The sequence below is a fragment of the Engystomops pustulosus genome, chromosome 3 (assembly GCF_040894005.1).
Source record: "Engystomops pustulosus chromosome 3, aEngPut4.maternal, whole genome shotgun sequence".
Classification (NCBI taxonomy): Eukaryota; Metazoa; Chordata; class Amphibia; order Anura; family Leptodactylidae; genus Engystomops; species Engystomops pustulosus.
Window position 1 is genome coordinate 147,864,850 of NC_092413.1, and position 20,880 is coordinate 147,885,729.

At 39.9% G+C, this 20,880-nt stretch overlaps 1 long non-coding RNA gene across 1 annotated transcript; it reads left to right on the forward strand.

The window, feature by feature from the left end:
* The first annotated feature begins 3,393 nt into the window (after nt 1-3,393).
* On the forward strand, nt 3,394-20,669 carry LOC140120575 (uncharacterized). Its single transcript, XR_011853881.1, has 2 exons — nt 3,394-3,538; nt 20,267-20,669. It is a non-coding gene; the product is annotated as an uncharacterized lncRNA (long non-coding RNA).
* The last annotated feature ends 211 nt before the right edge of the window (nt 20,670-20,880 follow it).

Here is a 20,880-nt window from a genome sequence, read left to right on the forward strand (position 1 = left end):
TACACACCAGGGGTGTGAAAAGAACAGAGAGTGCAAATTACAGAAATCTTACTGGCCAGGGGTATAGACAGAAGTAAAAAAGTGCTGTGAGTGCAGCTTAGCTCTTGTATTCCACATTATAGATGTCTCCTGGTCCCATTCTCTATTATTAAGACTGCAAGGGGGCATTAATATTTCTTAGTAGTGCTGGATTGTACCACATGCTATCCTGAGGCCGTCTCCTTGTTATACTGCCTACAAGAACATTGCAAAATAGGAAAGGGAAATAGGAAATTTAAAGGGGTTTGCCCATAAAAGAAAGTTCTCAAATTTTAATCCCGTAGTGGTATCTACACAATAAAGATCATTTTTAACTCTCATAATTTTTTAAACTGCTTTATTTATAAAGCACCTAGAATTATAACATGAATACAAAGATTTAGCAAGAAGCAAGTAAGAAATAAATCATAAATATTAATGTATACTAGATATAATGTATTTATAATGTAACAGCTCAGGAATTTCCATGTGACATTTTAGGAGATATAACTGATATTGAGATGCTAACTGCTATGAGATACTGTGTGCTGACAATGTGCTTAGAGTAACAGACTTCAGGTTTATCAACTTCTACTATTATCTGACCATTCTACTAGTATCTGGCACATATAAAAAGAGAGATGAGACAGATCAGAGATGAGAGATGATGGGATCCATGAGATTGATATAAAACACAATGGGGATCATTTATCTTATCTCTGTTTGTTTTGGCTCTTTTTTCTGCCTGCTTCTTTGGTTATTTATCAATCTCCCTTTTTCCTCGTGTTAAGTGCTTTTTTTTTAGATCTCTTTTTGAGATATTTGTTACAAATGTTGCAAAAATGTTGCACAAATGTCACAAGCCATTTCTTTCCATTTTCTACGTTTTCCTATGGTATGGTTTCGTCTGGACTTTTTTGTGGCAAAAAATGCAGCAAATATAAGACAATGTCATTTGCGACATTAGGCACACCTGGAATCGAACATAAATGTGTCTTACTGACAAAAAACAAATGTCCCCAAAAAGGCACAAAAATTGCAATGCGCAAAAATTGTCTCAAAAAAGAAAGAAAAGCTTATATGAAGCTTATAAAGTTGTGGAAAAAATCAGATGTGCACTGTGCAACTGCTGCCTGGTTTAACACCTTGCCGACCGAGAACGAACTATATCGTCCTCACGCGGCAAGGGGTGTATGAGCTGAGCTCTCTCCATACACAGCGGGTAATGGCTGCATAATATAGCCAACACCCGCCTGTCACTGCCACGGTCGGCAGAGGGCAGGCTATTAAAAATCATTGTAAAATAGCTGAAAAGCATCGGAACGCACTGGAGTTCACCGAGCCGGGCCGAGTGAAGGTAAGTGCAAGCTCCGCAACAGATTTTTTTTTTAAATGCGGCAGTTTTTCCGAATCCATTGGGTTTTCGTTCGGCCACGCCCCCCGATTTCCGTCGCGTGCATGCCAGCGCCGATGCGCCACAATCCGATCGCATGCTCCAAAATCCCGGGGCAATTCAGGGGAAATCTGCGCAAATCGGAAATATTCGGGTAACACATCGGGAAAAAGCGAATCGGGCCCTTAGTAAATGACCCCCTATGTATGTTTGAGGGCTGATCTTGTTATTTACTCTGCATTGGCGGGCAATGAAAGAGTTTCTGAAAGGGAATCCAAAAATGAACCCTGAAACATGACCGCTTTTTAGAGGAACATTGTAAAGGTTAAAGTTATCTTTGGAACTTCAGAGATTCTTTTAAAAAAATAATGCATAACAGATAAAAACTGGTTTGACAAGATTGTATTTGACGAAACGCATCACAAAGCACATTATAAAAACTTGAATAAGGAAATGGTTAACTTCACATCAGTTTTAGTAGCTTTGCATAGAATGATGTTAACATGCAGGAAACATACTTGTTTTTATTTTATTTCCTTAACCAAGGTCTGAGAATCTCATAGTTTCTGTATCTCATAGTGGTCTGTATCCTCTTGCTTACAAGCAAAACACTAGATCAAATTATCTTCTCTTTGACCTACTCACTAATGATAATTGACTACATTTATACTACTGAAATCAATAAACTCTCTGATTTACTGCTGTCCCATCTCCACGCTGTCCTTTAAAAGACTTTATCAGAAAGGAACCAAGAAAGGAGACAGAAACGCTCAAGGAGGACATTTCTTACCTTTGGTGTAGTATGAAGAATGTATTAATTAATGAGTTTTGGGGTCTGGAATCGGCAGTATGGTATATTAATTGGTGTAATAATATAATTTTTCATTTTTTTTGCGTTGTGGTCTGTATTCATTTTGGAGACTGGCAACTTAAAGGAGACAGTTCTGCAATGGTAGGGAAAGATCTCCAAAACTTCTGACCCTTAATTGAAGAACTCATTCACACTGCACCCCTAAAAAACACCTTCTCTAGAGAATGATGTCCCTTAGATAAGAACTATGTCCTAAAATGAACTGAAATGCATTATAATATATAGTGCCCAATATAATAGTTGATTGAATACACCCCCCCCCAAAAAAAAAAAAATTAAATCAATACAGTAGTATTGGCTCTAAAAAAAAAAACTGTACCTTCCTATGCTTTTGCATCCTCCACCCTCTCCTCTGCGCTCATCGGTGCATTAATTGAGTGACGCAGGAGGGAGGATGAGGTCATCTAGCCACCTGCATCAAAATTGAACATACAAATAAGGGCGCATTGCTTCCCCACCCTAGCGCTTCTTAGAGATACTGGACTACAGGCAGTCCCCTACTTAAGGACACTCGACTTACAGACAACCCATAGTTACAGACAGACCCCTCTGACCTCTTTCTGGATGCTTTACTGTAGTCCTAGGCTGCAATAATCAGGTGTAAGGTGTCTGTAATGAAGCTTTATTGATAATCCTTGGTCCCATTACAGCAAAAAATGTTTAAACTCCAATTGTCACTGGGGCCAAAAATTTTTTTGTCAGGATCTACAATTATAAAATATACAGTTTCGACTTACATACAAATTCAACTTAAGAACAAACCTCCGGACCCTATCTTGTACGTAACCCGGGGACTGCCTGTACATGCACTACTGTTCTGATGATGGTCATGAATTTCACCCATAGACTTAGTTATAACTTTTGATTAGAAGATAACATTTTATACTTTTATAGTCCTGATATTTAGAGTTACTATCATCAGACTGTCACAGTAGAAGTGGCGATTGTAACAGAATTATTTTCACTTTGCTTGGAATGCAACCTATTGTTTTATTAGTCACTCTGTGTTGTAATCTCTATGCTGGTGCTTTTAAGAGAATGGGGTGTGGTAGGGGGTTGGTTAGAACAACCTCTTCTTATCTTTTGCTTTGCAGAGGTTTAACTACTCACAAGCCCTAGTCTACAGGAGACACCTGTTCTATTTGAATCTTTACACAAATCACAGAATGGAAGATGTTTTACCTCTACTTTAACCTGAAAAATAATTCACTGTTAAATTCATCAGCTCTTCTGCTCTGACAGCTTTAAATTTCCAGGTGAGTTGACAAAGATTTAGAGTAAGATACTTTTTTATATAGCACAGGACTTTTAATATCATTACATTAGAATATAGGTGATTCACAATACAGATTTATGTACAGATATACTATATATAATACACCACTTGTACACATTTACTAATGAAAGCTTCAACTTAGCTCATGTATAATAAAACCTAGGGATGAAGCAGAAATCTCTCCACAATACCTGATATGTTACCTGTACTTTCATTGCAATGGCTTATATTCTAATTTTAAAAACTACATATATTCCCCATGAAATAACGTCTCTACAATTTTTTTAAATGCTATGCTTTGTGCCTTTGAGGACAATCTCAAGGGGTTTACATGGATTTTTTTATAGTCAGGGGTGACCCTTCTCACCTTTTATTTTTATGTTAGTCATGGAGCCATCTGCTAGAGCTATGAGAGCATCTGCAGCTATATCAGGTATTAAAATAGGAGAAATAACGGACAAAATTGATTAATGTGCCGATGACATAATTATTGCTGTTACTAAGCCAGTAATATCACCGAGTCAGTTTGGAAAGGTGTCTTATTACAAACTGAATGCTGGAAAATCCCTTATACAGGCATTCCCCGATTTAAGAACACCCAACTTCCAGATGACCCCTAGTTACAGACAGACCTCTCTAACCACTGTGACCTCCTCTGGTGAAGTTTAGTCCCTGGCTGCAAAGATCAGCTGTATAGTGGCTGTAATTAAATTTTATTGATAATTCTTGTTCCCTTGATGGGACAAAATTTTGAAAACCCAATTGTCACATGAACAAAAACTATTTTGTCTAGAGTTGCAATTATAAAATATAAGTACAAAAAGAACTATAAAGAACCTATATTGTATGTAACTGCCTGTATTGGATATGCATATTCCACCCCATATCCATGTGTCTTTACAATCAGCTTATCAATTTGAATGGGCTGATGGACGTATTCTCTACTTGGGGGTTCAATTCACTTTCCCCTATTCCAAATAGTTTCAGGCAAACTATATACCGATCTTTGAATAAATGGAATAAATGGATTCTGATCCCAATACATATGCTACATATTATGTAGTATATATTGTTTGGGAATGTACCACTTGCAGTAGGCAAAAATCATCTATGAAAATTGCAAGCAAGAGTAAATAGTTATGTGTGGCTAAATAAAAAACCTCGCACTTCAGCTAACATTTTATATCTCCCTTATTATAAGCGAGGTCTAGGCTTACTGTATGTAATCAGTTATTTTAATGCAGATAATCTGGATCAGGCACATCAGTGTCTCATACTAGATGCAAAAAAGCATTAAATACGAATTGACAACGCTGCTTGCCCACAATCCCCATTGAGTATTAGGCTTTGGGCATTGGCATTACGATATCCAATGCAAGGTGCATATTGAATACATCCATTACAGTTTAATGGTATGGGACTCATACACAACCACACCCCATTTATTTACCTTACGAATTTGGGACATGTCCTGCAAGATTTAGCATTTCTTTTTTGTAGACCTAGATTTAATTGAGAATGTCAAGGTATTATTAATATAGCTGCAATATAGGATAAATGGACTTTTAGGACTATTCGACCTGTCCCTAAAAGGATTTTTATAAATATTTAAGGATCAGACATTTTTTGAGTAGTGTATCAAAAGAATGTTATGGCCCGAAGTTGGCTTTTGAGTTGTCCTTTTTCAACACTAATAGGCTTAAGCCTTAACTTGTTTGCAACACTGGGAGAAAGTTATCTGTCGATGATTGTGCAGTGTTCTTGTTAGAGGTGGTACCAATGCTATGCTGGGTCTTCCAGGAATCCGCTGGTTTACGGCTGTGATGGTAAGGTGTGATGCTACCCACAGCAGGGGTATCCAATGAACAGTTGGCTCATTTACTCAAGTAACTTAGGTACAAAACAATACAAGAAACACATAGGACTGACTTCTCCAATCTCCTCCCTGACGCTGAGGAAAGGCCTGGGCTTAGATGTCCCTCTCTTGCTCTGAAGGCTATTACCCTGGCCAAAGGCTAGGTCCCCAGGGTTAATGGCAGAGTATCCCCATCTTAGCTGCTTCTTCTGGTTGTTAGGTTGGATGTCTTCTCCTCCAAGCTCTGTTTCCTAACTGCAAGCAGGGGTGCACCACCCATGAGAAGAGTTGAGAATCTCACTCAGGTGGGGCCCCCTGGTGGAAAGTAGCAGGGGGTAGCATGCCGGCATCATGCAGGCAACTGAGGTCAGTAAAGCAAGAACATGCCACATTAAAATAACCATGAATGTTGCATGTCCTGGCTAGTAGTCAGTTAGCAGGAGGTGGGGGCAGCAGACTAAAGTGTGGAACGGAGCCGCGGAAATTGACTGCCAATTGTGCTGTTTGAGCAGCACTGCAGTACGAGCCACTGTATCTCACTTAGTGCAGTACCGGACCTGTGACTGATGCGGACGTCATTATGTACACATCTGCTCTGTAGGCACTTTTCATCTGAGCAGACCATCACAGCGTTCACAGGCCATTGCACGCACCGATTTCCTGCTCTAGCATATGACAGTGCACGCCCCGGCTGACCTCGGTTTTTGCTTTCTTCTGGGTATCGCTTTACCCGGCATCTTGAATAAACTTTATTAAACTTCCCATTCCTGGGGGGAGGGTTGACAGGCAAGGCGATCTGGTCTGCACAAGGAAGCCAGATATATGGATGGAGAAGGAGATTAAAGAGGTGAGCTTGTCTCTCACCCTGCTACTGGATGAAATGCTTGACAGCTCCCTCATCAAACAAGATGGCAGCCCAGGAACACGGAGCAGGAGTTGATGGACAATCAGCAGTACTGAGTGATGGACCCTATGGAGATATGAGGCTGCATCCCCTGTGCACAGGGCAGGGAGGCCAGGTACAATGTGTAGCTGTGTCTGGCAGCAAATATAGTAAAATCACAGGGATTGATATTAACTCTTGCCCTGCTGTGCACAACTCACCCACTGGCCCACATTTATCAAAAACTGTTAAAACTGCACTAGATGCAGTTTGCCTGTGGAAGCGGATATTTATCACAGCTTTCATGCCTGAAGACATGTGTACAAGCTAGGATTCTTGTGCCATTTCCGGCACAGAGGCCGAGAATAGCGTGCAGTGGTACTGCCCTTCGCCTGTGCACTTCGTCTATAGGCTGTGCCGTTCAGGTGCAGACTATGGTGCATATCTACACCAGGTCAGAACTGGTGTAGAAGAGCTTGGGCGGCCTGAATACATCAGGAGGTCAGAGACTCCTAATAGATCCACTAGCACTGGGCAGCATCATATGCTAGTGCACTTAGTGCCAGCCTATAATTGATGAATTGATGTCCTCCGAAAGTGCACTGCTCCGACAGAGTGCACCAACTATATATATATATATATATATATATATATATATATATATATATATATATGTATAGTGTGGCCACTATACAAATGTGTGCAGACACTTTATGAATGTACAAGCAGTTGGCACATTCTTGCGAAGTCAGACAGAAAACTGTCTCAAAGCCTTTAATAAATCTGGGCCAATGTGTCCCACTAAATATAGTCCCTCTCAATGTCCCTGCTGCATTGTATTCCTCCTGGCTTTCACTTAGGGCTTATTTAGTTGACATTACAGGAGCAGCAGGGATTCCAGCATCTTGGCCATCTGTGATAATAAAAGTCCCTGTGGAACCACACAGCATTATAGATGGCTACCATAAGTCATTCCTGCTCCCTGCACAGTTTACCATGCGTTTGGCTGCTTGCAACTTGTTTATCTATTAAGATAATTCGGAAAAACTGACAAAAACGGTCAAAAACTGACTGAAAACGCATGCTTAAAAATGGACATAAAACGCCATGTGTGGCATTACCCTTAGGGTGCATTCAGCTCACCTTATTGTTATCCATATGCTATCTGGCATAAAATTAAGCCATAAGCTACAAATCTTCACTCCTGAACATATGCAGGCTATAGTAAGTACACAGATCACTCCACCGCCTGCTGTGCCCCTGCACACCCACTCAGTGGTGTAAAGAGGGAAATATGTGCAATTCCTGGCGGTTCATCAGTAATTGATATGATTTCAGGGCTTGTACGCCAGATAATCATTTATAAATCTCTCCCATAGAATCTAAAATAAACTTCAGAATATGAATATGCATTTAGATCACATAAGAACTAGTCAAGCTTGTTATACTTTTGCTTACAAAGGCCAAGCATCTTCCGCTCTTATAGTAACCAGTTTTTGTATAAACACTATAACAGTCTCCCCTATCTTTACTAGAATAGTAACATTCAGTAAGAGAAAAGGTTAGAGTCACCTAAAAGACTAGTAAAAACATTTACAAACTTGTTTCAGGAATTCCATGGTTTATTAGTTGCTTTCGAAATTCTTCTTTGAAGTCCATTAAGTGGCACTGTACCGTACTGTGCACAAGAAAAAGATAGAACATGCTCTATTTTTCCCTGTATGTACGGTTGGGTACCATGCATATTACATACAAGTATAAGGGGACTTTGTGCACCAATATTGATTTTTCTTGATTAATTCTACCCCTGGTTACCTGGCAAGGAATTGTGCAGTGACCTATGGCAAGAACCCGCAGCAGACAATAATTTATTTATAAAGGTTGTATAAGGGCAGAAAAACTTTGCAATTGCTGGCCGCGCACCAGAAATTTCAAGTATTTCTTGCCTTGTACGCGTATAAGTCTTGGTGAATTCCTCCAATAGATTGGTCGAACTGTAATGTGAGAATAAGGTGTCGAGTTGGAGAGGATTTCATGATTTGCAAACAGATGACGGTTCTACATAGACTTCTAACGTCACGGTGCAGTGAGCATGGGAAGGGTGAAGAACCTCCTCCTCACGACCCTGTGCTTGCCCGGGTTCCAGTCTAGTTGAGCACACGGCCATGGGAATGAGGCCTAATAGGAGTGATAATAGTACAACAGTAAGCCTGAAATAGATGTACTATTCTGGAACCCAACGTTTTTTAAATAAGAAATAAAATATTGTGAGTGTTAAAATATTCCAGTTTCACATAGTTTCTAGAGTTGCAATAACAAAATAGCTGGGCTACAATGTTTCTAAAGCTCATATTGACAGAAACAGTGTAGCACATTGCTAGTTCTTTTGTTCCAGCTTAGTGGCTGCGATATAACACATTCCCATCACAGCTATGACTTGTTAAGATGTAAATATTTCATTTACACGCTTGTACAACTGCAGCTGGAAGTGATACTAATGAGGGATTTTGAAACAATGCCACAATGAACTGTCTAGTGTGGCAGTGTATTTATCTGGTTCACATTAACTAGGACGCTATGGACCACATTTATCAGGGCTTGTATGCTTAAGATTTGGAAAGCTCCATCCCTTCCCAAGCTATAGGCCAGCATTTCTCAACCTGTAGGTTTGAAACTCACGTGGGGGGTGAACGGCCCTTTCAGAGGGGTCACCACTGGCATCAATGTGACTATTGGCGGGATCACTTTGACTATGGGGGCAGGTGCCGGTACTACTGGGGGAATCACTGTGATTATGATTTATAAAAGTACAAAAAATTACAGTTACGAAAAAACAACAAAAATAATTTTATGGTTGGCAGTCGCCACAACATGAGGACCTGTATTATAGGGTGGCGGCATTTGGAAGCTTGGGAACCACTGCTATAGGCACAGTCTGTGGTGCAATTCTATGCCAGAACTGTTCCACCGACGCAGTGCAGCACAGCCACCTTGGAGATTTATGCTAAGGCCATATGCTGGCACAAATAGCATGCATATAAATCTCCCCCTACATGTGCAATGCTATTATTTTTTGAGGCATTATTGTATTATTGTATTTTAATAACATCCAACGTGAGCATAAAACTATGGTATTATTTTTGGGACACTTTCTGTTTAAAATTTTAAGGTGCTGCTCACTGTATGTCATCTCCAACAATGTAGATAGAATGTTGCATGTGAAGCGATTCAACATTTTAGCCAGTTCAAAAATTCCATTGTGCTCATCCACCATGAATGTAAAAAGAATGCCAACAAGGGATGAACTACAATTTTTTCATCTTTTGTTTTCTATTTTTGAAACATTGCATTCTATTGACGTGCATTCTAATGTCAGATATGGTCTTTTCTTTCTATGCAGGTTGCATTCCATTCCATTTTGCAAGATTTTGTTTAGATATAATTTTTTTGCAGTGAAAGGCAAATCTGACATTCTGTTTATGTTTTCCAAGCTTTATCACAAATTATACTATACTTCTATTCAACAATATTTTTTTTTCTACTTTTGCATTTAATTGCTTATTTTTTCATCATTAATATAAAAGCTTGCTGTTGAGTGACAACTAGTAGCTTCAGTGGCACAATTGTGTGGTTATTCAATTTTTTTAGGAGGTTCGATAAATAAAACAACAATTTTGTCATATATCTTTTAGGCTGGGTTTACATAACGTTATTTGCCATATGTTGTAAGATCACATTTGAGAGAATATGCTATGTTCTTACAATGTATGCAACAGACATATCCCACTGTATGCTTGTGGAGATGATCATACCATTATTTAGAGGCTGATACGTGTGTTATGCTAGTCTACTCTCATACTTTCCAATCAGTGGCAGACAGGATGTGAACTCTTTATGCTCATCTAGATGCTGTGTTCATACATTGTGTAAACATTCAGCACATTTTTCAGTTAACATTGTGTTTACAAAAATGGCATGTTACATATTGTGATGTGACCAGGATGCAAACACGATGGAAATATGAGGGGAGTGTAAACACAAATGCATTCCAAACACACATGTAATGTAAACACCATGTAAATGTAAACACAAATGTGATGCAAGCGCAGTATAAACACAATGTAAACAGCAAGAAAATGTAAACGTAAACACGGTCAAAGCACCATATAAATTTAACCCCTTATCACCAAAGTTTGTTTTCAGCTTAATGACCAGACTCGATTTTTCGAATCTGACTTCGGAATGCTTTAACATATCCAGGTGATTTTGACATTGTTTTTCAAGCACATTGTAATTAAATTTTACAACTAACATGAAGTGCTACGTTTTGCATTTCATTCTGAAAAAGAATGAAAATTGGCAAAATTTAGGAAAAATTCTTCATTTTTAAAGTTTGAAATGTTCTGCTTTCCAGGCAGATGATAAAATGCTCTGCAAAGTTAATGCCCAATTTCTCCCGAATGTAACTAAACCCCATATGTGGTAGTAAACTGCTGTATGGGCACACGGCCGGGCATAGAAGGAAAGCAGCACCACCCAGAGCAGATTTTTTTATTGTCACATTGCACAGGCTATAAAATTAAAATTTAACATATGAGTGCTTATTATTTGCGGATTGAGATACAATGTATAGATAATTAATTTTAGGGGTCTATAGCTTATTCATGAGATTTTATTTTTGGATTGTTATCACTTTTTTTTCCTGCTCGCCATAACATAAAAATGATATTTTATGTTTATTCTCTGGATCACTACGATTACGGTGATACTTCATTTATATAGTTTCTCTTATTGCTCAATTTTACTGAACCAGCAAAACCAATATTGGAGAAAATCTAATTTTTTTTTCAGAGGTATAACTTCTTTATTTTTCTGTTGACAGGTCTGGTTGAGGGCTTATTTTTTGCGAAAAGCGTTCTTTTCAGTCATATCAAATTTTTTAATCACTTTGTAAAACATTTGATTAAAAATTGTATATAATGGGCAGTTTTTTGTGTTTTTTTTACGTCGTTCACCGACCGGGTTCAATATTGTTTCAGATTACTTTATTTGGAATTTATATGTAATTGGAATGATTTTTTACTTTTTGTTTTACATTTTTTAATTTTTCCAGACTTGGACTTGAACAAGTGTTCATCCGATCGCAAGTGTATTGCCGTGTACAATGCTGCGGATGCTCAGTTACTTATATCCGGGTCCTACCAGGAGACTGAACCTGGCCTGAAGAGGAGCTGGCAGCCTTGGGGCACAAATGGGGGATGGAGGCAGGTGCGGCAGGATGTAGGACGCCACACCCGTGGTTCCGCCCCCTCTCTTTACAGCTCACCTGAATGCCGGCTCTCATGACACCATCCCGAGGCACACGCTGATGCCGGGCTGAGCGCGATGAGCTTCGGTTTCCGGGCCATCGCTCTGTACGGCTGCCGCTGCTGCTGCCCCGGCTCTCTCCTCTTGATCGTCCGCTCTCCCGGCTCCTGGTCAGTGCTGCCCGAGGGCTGGAGGCCCCGCTGAGGTCCACTGAGATCTGCTGAGATCCTTTGAGGTCCGCGGGGGTCCGCTGAGGTTCGCTGTTTTGTCGGTCCATGGTGGAAGAGGCATGGGCCGAATAAGGCTGGAGAATCCTGTGTGGGCTCCTGTGGCTCCCTCCTCATTCGAAAGCTGGGAAACCCGGGTGTGAAGTGGTGTTGACCGTAGGTCAAGTCCGGTCACGGAGGAGGAGAAGCGAAGTGGACGGCCTGGCCACGTTAGTGATAACCACTCCGGCTGTGAAACCTCTGGATGGCTAAGTACAACTCTTTTGCTGTTGTATGAAAGGCAGTGTTGCAGCATTGCCTTTAATGTGCCTCCTGTGCAGGATATAGTGGGGCTGTCGTTCAATGTTATGCCATCCCTATTAGATAATCTATCATCTTCTACTGCTCATGGGCCGTTACATGGTGGGACTGTGCACTAATGCTTCACCCCCTGTGCTGGTCTAATCTGAATTAATTTAATCTTGCTCAGCTGTCATTTGGCTGGACTATGTACTAATGCTATACCTCTTGGACTAACCTGAAAACGAATATCACTTTTTTCGGATGCGATATGGTGGGACTATGTACTAATGCTATCCCCCTGTGCTGGATTAATCCGAAAAACTCATACTATCCTTTGTAGATGTTATAGGGTGAGACCGTGTGCTAGTGCCATACCCCTTGTGTTGGACTAATCTGAATTAACTCCATCTTGTTCGGATGTCATATGGTGGGACTGTGTACTAATGCTACACACCCTGTGTTTGATTAACCCGAAAATTAATATCATTCCTTTCAGACGTTAAATGGTGGGACTGTGAATTAGTCCTAGACCCCCTGTGCCGGAATAATCTGAATTAAGTTCATCTTGCTCGGATAAGGTTGGACTGTGTACTAACGCTATACCCCCTGTGCTGGACTAACCGGAAAATTAATATATTTTTCGGATGCTGTATGGTGGGACTGTGTACTAATGTTATGCCACCCGGTGGGACTGTATACTAATGCTATACCCCCTGTGTTGGACTTATCTGAACCAACTTCATCTAGTTCGGAAGTCATATGGTGGGACTGTGTACTAATGCTATACCCCCTGTGCTGGATTACTTTAAAAATTAATACCGTCCTTCTCGGATGCTAAGTGGCGGGACGGTGTACGGACTTTATACCCCCTGTGCTGGATTAGTCCGGAAATAGATATCATATCTCTTGAATGCTATATGGTGTATTAATGTTATATTCCCTAAAGCTGGATTGATTAATAACATCATTATTGGACGTTCTATGGCAGGATTGACCATTAATGTTATACCCCCTGGTTTGGATTGATTTGTAAACTAATATTGTTTTTATTGGATGCTATTATAGGTTTTTGGATAACTCAGGAGAGCATTAACGTAGGTTTATTGTGCAAGATAAAATCTTAGCTTACTGAATATCGAGTGGGTTTAAGAAGAGGGAAAGTACAAAGATGCCGCCCAAGAGAAAATCCTTGGGGCCTGTTCCTCCCAGGGATAAGAAAAAAAACTCCTCTAAGCTAGATAAGTACCTAAAATCTCCTCTTAATAAAAATAGCAAGGCCGGAAGGAAGGTTGAAATAGGGGCTAGGCCCTCACCCTTGCAGAATGATAATGAAGAAGAGAGAGAACCCAACCCAGCGATATGGGAGGAAATATTGGCAGCAGTCAAAAAGACCAATTTAATGATTGAAGGCATACAGGATCAGATAACTACAACTAGGAATGATATCCGGCTTATTAGGGAGGACTTTAGTCAGATATAAGGCCACATATGAGAGTATGAGGATAGAATTTCTAAAATAGAAAAGGTGGCGGACCTAAACAAGAAAGCCATTGTGAAAATAGAGATGGAAAATAAAAAATTACAGGAGAAAATTTTAGACTTGGAGGATAGATCCAGACGTTCTAACATTACTGGTGGGCTTTCCAGAGGGTGTTGAACAGAAGGACACTGTCCAGTTTGTTCACACGTGGTTGATAGAAACTCTTGGTAATTATCTCTTTCCACAAGGACTGATGATTGAGAGAGCCAATCGACTTCTCGGTCGTAAACCAGTCCCAGGCTCCCAGCCCCGTACTATTTTGGTGAAGATGTTATCCTCGGGATAGGGATCTAATCCTCCGCGAACTCCGTAAGAGGGAGGAGATTAAATATAATAATTCGAAAATCACAACATACCCTGATTTTTCTAATGGTACAGTGTAAAAGAGGAAAAGTTTCCTAAGTCTGAAAAAGAGACTGGCACAACATGATATATCGTACTCTTTGTTATACCCACCCAAACTCCGGGTAATTTACCAGTATAAAACTTTTTTCTTTACCTTTGATGGATAGAGTCAAAGGGACTATGAAGTACAATCTGTTTTTTGTGAGCTTAGGATGGGGAGGGGGGTGGGAACTTGGGATTGCTAGGAGGTAGTTCACTTGCTCACAGGTGGTTTGGGGGGGGGTTGGGGGTTACTGCCAAGGTGGATATGTTTTGGGGGCTTTTTTTTTCTCTTTTTCTTCTTTCTCCCCCTTTTTTCCTGCATATTGGAATAGAAAGTTGACATGGTACAAATTATTACATGGAATGTGCGGGGATTAGGGGAGAGGGAAAAAAGATGTGTTGTGTTTGACCTTGTACAACAACACCTCCCTGCGATAGTGTGCCTTTTGGAGACTCATCTTACTAGGACTCGCTTACAGTAGTTAATAAAAGATGGTCTTCTATTGAACTGCATTCCACCTTTTCATCCTACTCCCGTGGGGTTAGTGTATTTATTCATAACTCCATGGATTTTGTATTGCTCTCATCAAAAACAGATGATGAGGGAAGATTTATTTCTCTGTGTGGGAAACTATGCGGGGTACTGTGTATATTAGCCTTTCTTTATATTCCTCCTGCGCTTTCCTTACATGTATTAAAAACATTGCTGACATTTGTGGAACAAAAAAACAACTGCCCAGTTTGGGCATTTGGAGACTACAATTGTGTTATGGATACGGTTCTAGATAGGATTAGTGGGGGTGGTGGTAGAACTACTCCACGGCTGTATAAAACTCCCTTAGGAAAGTTTTGCAGTGAAATTGGTCTCTACGATCTATGGAGAACTAAATATGGGAACAGATCCCTACGGATCTGGCTACGGAATATGCGTTGCCCTATGTTGAAAGTATGAAATATGAGGTGGCCACGGAATATGCGTTGCCCTATGTTGAAAGTATGAAATATGAGGTGGCCAGCATGTCAGATCATTCGTTAACTGTTTTGAAATTAGATATGGAAATTAGGGGCCTGAAGAGGCCTCCGAAACTTAACCCTCTCTGGTTAGCTATATTAGAAAAGGACGAACAGGTTAGAGTGGAGATGACTAGATTCTGGCAGGAAAATATCAACTCCACGCATATTGAATTTGTATGGGATGCACTAAAAACTTATATCAGAGCATGGTGGTTGAAGGAAATAAAGTTTTGTAAGAGGGAATTTATGTGAAGGGAAGTAGAATTTAAAGACCAGGTGTGTTATGCACAAGAAGAATACACTAAATTGGTTACGGAAAACAACTTGGCGAAGTTGCAGATAGTAAAAAGGGAGTATGATAAATTCATGGAAAATACGGTACAACAAAAAATTTTCTTTAGAGGACAGACGTATTTCTGTGAATCTGGTAGAACTGGAAAGCTCGTAGAGAAGGTTCCACAACAACAAGAGGGGTGTCACCGAATAGAGTGTATACAGAAAGAGGACGGTGCCTTGATAGGCAATACCGAGGCTATCTTAAAGACCATTGTAGATTTTTTTGCTACCCTATATACAACTCAATATAAAAACAGTGAGGAATCCCTTAATGAGTATGTTTCTCGTATCCTGTTATCTGTACTTCCGTCTCTGCAAAAGGAAGCATTGGATCAACCATTAACACTGGAGGAGGTGATAAAGGCAGTTAAATCATTTTCTGGAAATACTAGTCCAGGAATGGATGGACTCCCATTTGAAATATATCGTAGGTTTGGAGATGTTCTGCTTCCAATGTTGCTATTGGTGTTCAATGGTGGATTTTTAACAGGAACTTTGAGTAGGTCTATGAGAGAGGCCCTGATACTACTTATATAAAAAGGGAAGAATCCCCGTGAGAGGGAATCATATAGACCTATATCGCTTTTGAACACCGATATTAAGATTCTGGTAAAAGCACTGGCATTGAGGCTCCAGGGGGTAGTTGGTGGACTTGTCCACCCGGACCAAAGTGGGTTTGTACCAGGTAGGCTTTTGTCTTCTAATTTAGAATGACTTTTTATGAATATTCAATTTAATCAAGGGCTTAGTGGCCGCTCCATCCTGTCGTTGAATGCAGTGAAAGCCTTCGACAGGGTGGAGTGGCCTTTCCTGTGGGCAGTTATGCAGTCAATGGGTTTTGGTGATAACTTTATCTCCTGGGTCAAACTGTTCTATAGTGCCACTATGGCTAGGATAATGGTTAATGGCAATATCTCAGAGGGGTTCCAACTTACTAGAGGCACGCGCCAAGGTTGCCCACTGTGCCCACTTTTATTTGATCCATTTATTGAACCCCTGGCTTGTTTGATCAGAGCAGATCCCTATATAGTTGGCTGTGGTGTTGACAGGGAGATGGATAAAATCTTACTATACGCGGACGATATTCTGCTATGTCTGGGAGACACTAATAAATCTGTTCCAAGGGCTATGAAATTGATACAGAATTTTGGGAGTATGTCAGGACTTGAAATTAATTGGGGCAAGACAGTATTGCTCCCGTTGGATGGAACTAAACTCGACGGGGGGAATGATATATTGGTATTGGACCCACAGCACAGTTTGAATTACCTCGGGATTCAGATATCGGAAGATATTGAAAGATATATTGAACTTAACATCATTCCATTAATCGCTAAGATTAGGTCTAAGGTTTCTATCTGGACAAAATTGCCCCTATCAAAAATGGATCATATTGGCTTAATAAAAATGGTGATATTGCCCCAACTACTGTACGTACTGTGTGCGTCGCCGGTGTGGATAGAGGATAGGCTTTTTCGATTGATAGAAAGGTTATTGAACGAACTGGTATAGGGTAGGAAGCATGTCCGAATTAAGATTAAATATTTGTATAAGAATAGTAAAGAAGGCTCCTCTCCATACCTAACTTTAAACTATATTTTCTTGTGGCTAAAACCCTTTTTATAAATAGATGGAAGGACTGGGAAGCTGGGTTACTGGGAATGAGAGGATTCAGGAGGATACCAGTGTATCGTTTACTTAATGAGAGTTGGAAATATATTAGGAAGATCTCTGTTGGAGCAAGCGCTTCAAGTTGTACGCTGATTTGGCACAATTCTAATTTAGAGGAATTTTTTAAAATTACTGATACACAGATATGGGAGTCATGGGGGATCACTAGAATAGACCAATTATTTGAAAACGGGAGTATTGACTCCACTGCACGAATTACAAAATAGATATATTATAGGAAATAGGTTTGTTTTTCACTACTTGCAGGTATTGGATGCCTACAAAAAAATCTAACGATAAAACATGATTTAAGGGAATAGCAAAGATTACCAAACAACAAAAAATAACAATTTGCAGGTTATCCTCGGTGGCGAAAGTAGTAATTGTGAGATCCTGAATGAATCCTAAACCCCCAGATATTGGGGAGTTGAGAGGTTTGATAGGGTAAAATCAGGAATTATGAAAAAATTGATTTTGAGAAAATAGGATCTTTGGACAGATGGGAACAAATTTTTGAAGACAGTTACATAAGTTTTCCTTTTTTTTTCTCTCACCTTGGCAGACAGTGGGTGGTGGTGGGCAATGTAATTTGAAATATGTATTGGAAATAAGAGATATAAATGTGTGCTGTGGGTGGCTGAGCCCTCTCCATACAAGATAGGCGTGTGCTGCTTTATTACACCCGAAACGTGTCCGAAACGCCACTTTGGACAGCTCCCCTTTAGTGTAGCGAAGAAAATTACATCTCATACAGCTCGTTACACCGAAGTATGAAAAAGTTATTAGCTTCAGATAATGTCAAAACAAAGAAATAGGTTTTGTACAGAAGGTTTTAATTTTTTTAACACAATAAGACCTATATAAATTTAGTTTCCCCGTGTCTGCACAGAGCTACAGAATAAAGGAGAAATGTTATTTGGGGCACACAGTGAAAGCTGTACAAACCAAGCCCGCAAGAAAATGGTGCAAATGCATTTTTTCACCAATTTCACTGCATTTGGAATATTTTTCCGCTTTCCAGTACATGGCATGGAATATCAAGTACCGTCACTAGCCAGTGCAATTTATTGCAGAAACAAGCCTCACATGGAAAAAAAAAAATTATAGATTTTTCAAAGTGGGAAGTGAGAAATGGCAAAGCAAAAACTAAAAAGGACCTGTTCTAAAAATAGAAAACCTATTAGATGAATTTTGTATTGTATACCAAGCACATTTACACGCTGCTGTGTGTTTCCTGAAACAGGATACGTTCTTTGTTTATCTTCTTGTGTCCTCGTTTTCATCTTTTAACATTATGCAAATGTGCTTATGGGGCTTCTGTCTACCTCACAGCAGCCCCTTGTCGCCTGCTAATGCTCGCCTCCATCCCCAGCCAAAAAGTCGGTGACATCATAAATAGCATACAGTGGAGCCAGAAGGGCTTCTGTAAATTAAATAAGAGCCCCTGGGGCTCATTTGCATAACTTGATCTTCTCCAAAACGAGGCCATTAGATTATAAAGGAAGAACGGATCCTGTTTCAGGGGATACACACCAGCGAGTAAGTGTGCTTGGTGTACAATACTGCATCTGTGTAGTAGATTTCCCTTAAAACTTCTATATTTCAGCTATACAGGCAGTCCCCGGGTTACATACAAGATAGGGACTGTAGGTTTGTTCTTAAGTTGAATTTGTATGTAAGTCGAAACTGTATATTTTATCATTGTAGTTCCCGACAATTTTTTTTTTTGCCCCAGTGACAATTGGAGTTTCAAATTTTTTTGCTCTAATAGGACCAAGAATTATCAATAAAGCTTCAGTGCAGACAATTTTAAGCTGATTATTGCAATCTGGGACTATTTTAAAGCATCCAGAGAGCTTCAGCAGAGGTCACAGTGGGCAGAGGGGTCCGTCTGTAACTATGGGTTGTCTGTAAGTCGGGTGTCCTTAAGTAGGGGACCGCCTGTACTTTAGCAGACAGAAAATCAGACCACTTATCCGAAGAAGGGCCTAAAAGCCTTTGTTCCATATTAAATCTAGAAGCCATTGCAAGAATCCAGTTGCATGTAGACTACTGGATTGAATTAAGTAGGGACAATGAAGGGATAATAATGAGAGACGCAACATCCTCAGAATTTAGATTATAGTTTATGAGGAAAATCATATTCCAGACTCTGTTCTTAAAGCATGGAAATTTGGGGAGATTGGGGCCAATGGCATAACTTCAAGCTGTCAGGCCCCAGTTTACAATGTGTGCTTAGCCATTTCTCTGTTCAAGGCTGGAATCACACATTACAGAATGTTTGCAGCAGAAATTCCACAGTGATTCCGATTACGGCATAAGACTTAGGCCCCTTCCACACTTGCGTTTTTCACGAGCGTGTTCTGTGCGTGCTTTTGACGCGCAGAACTTGCATTGCACTCTGACCCATTGTAATCAATGGGCTTTTTCAGACTTGCATTTTTTTTTCACGCACACACACGGTTTTTTTAAAACGCGTTTAAATCTCAACATGCTCTACTTTAGCAAGTCACGCACGTGAAAAATGCATTGCACTCTGAGAGACGTGCAAGTCCAATGCAAGTGCAATGCGTTTTTCACCCATCAATTGCCATAGAAAAGATAGAACTCAGAAAACGTTTTCTGTGCGTGAAAAACGCGTTGAAATTGCATTGAAAACGCGCGTGAAAAACTGAGACACTGAACAAACTCTGACTGAAAACTGATTGAACTCTTATGCAAAATGTCAGATTTTCACTGACCAAACCCTGATCGCACCCTGATCAGACTCTGACGTGATCTGCACCGCAAGTGTAGAAGGGGCCTATGTCTGGTTTATGCTGTGGCTTTCAGATACTATTTGCTTGAGGTGGGGTATAAAGTTTAACCCATAGAATTTAAACCAGTAATTGACCTGCTGTTGATTCTGAAACTGCACCCTAAATTATTTTAAGCTGCTGATGTTGTAGTATGTGGATGGAATTTCTAAATCGCTATGGATTATGGGTTGTCAGGGCTTCTGATGCTGTTAGTGCACAGCAATTTCCCAGGAAATTGTTTATAAAAATCTCTCTATGGTGCTTAGATTCAGGTTCATTTTGCTTATTGTGGTTTGAAAAACTATAATAGCAGTTGTAATAGAATTGAGCAACTAATACTAGACTCATCTAATAACTGTTAGATCTATTAGCACAAGCTAGGTTTCTTATTTTTCTTCTTTTTTTTAGACTGCGTGCCTACATGAGTGAATAAATGTTACTCCATCACATGGTAAGGTTTAATCTCGCCATATGAAATGACAGAAGATATGGTATGTATCTATAAATTGCTATGAATGCCGTATTACAGCTACAAATTACACAGATCTGTAAGTTGTCTGTATGGGCTTCGGCTGGATATTGTTGTAATTAATTGAATAATAAAAATTGTGGACTTTTTATCAAAAGGTCATTTCAGTTCTGGATTTCCTTTCGCAAAATTTGGATTGCATCTCCTTCCGTCAATTTACAAATACTTTTCTGAAACAAGAGGTGAGCTGATTTTAGACTTATAAGTTGTTGTCTACACAGACCGGTAAGGGCTATTGCACTCAACAGTGAAAAAGAAAAATGTGCTGTCCATTTTTTTTTTTACAAAAGGCACATGGCTATGTGAAATGCAATGCTTTTCAATGGATTCAGGCACATGTCCATTATTTTGATGGATGGTGTGCAATTGACTGTCAAAAAGTAGAGCATATCCTAGTCAGATCCATTTTAATGGATCAGTCAGTGACTGGAAATCAGTGGGTCTGTTAAATAAAATGGACCACAAACTGATATTATGCAAGTGCTGTCCATTA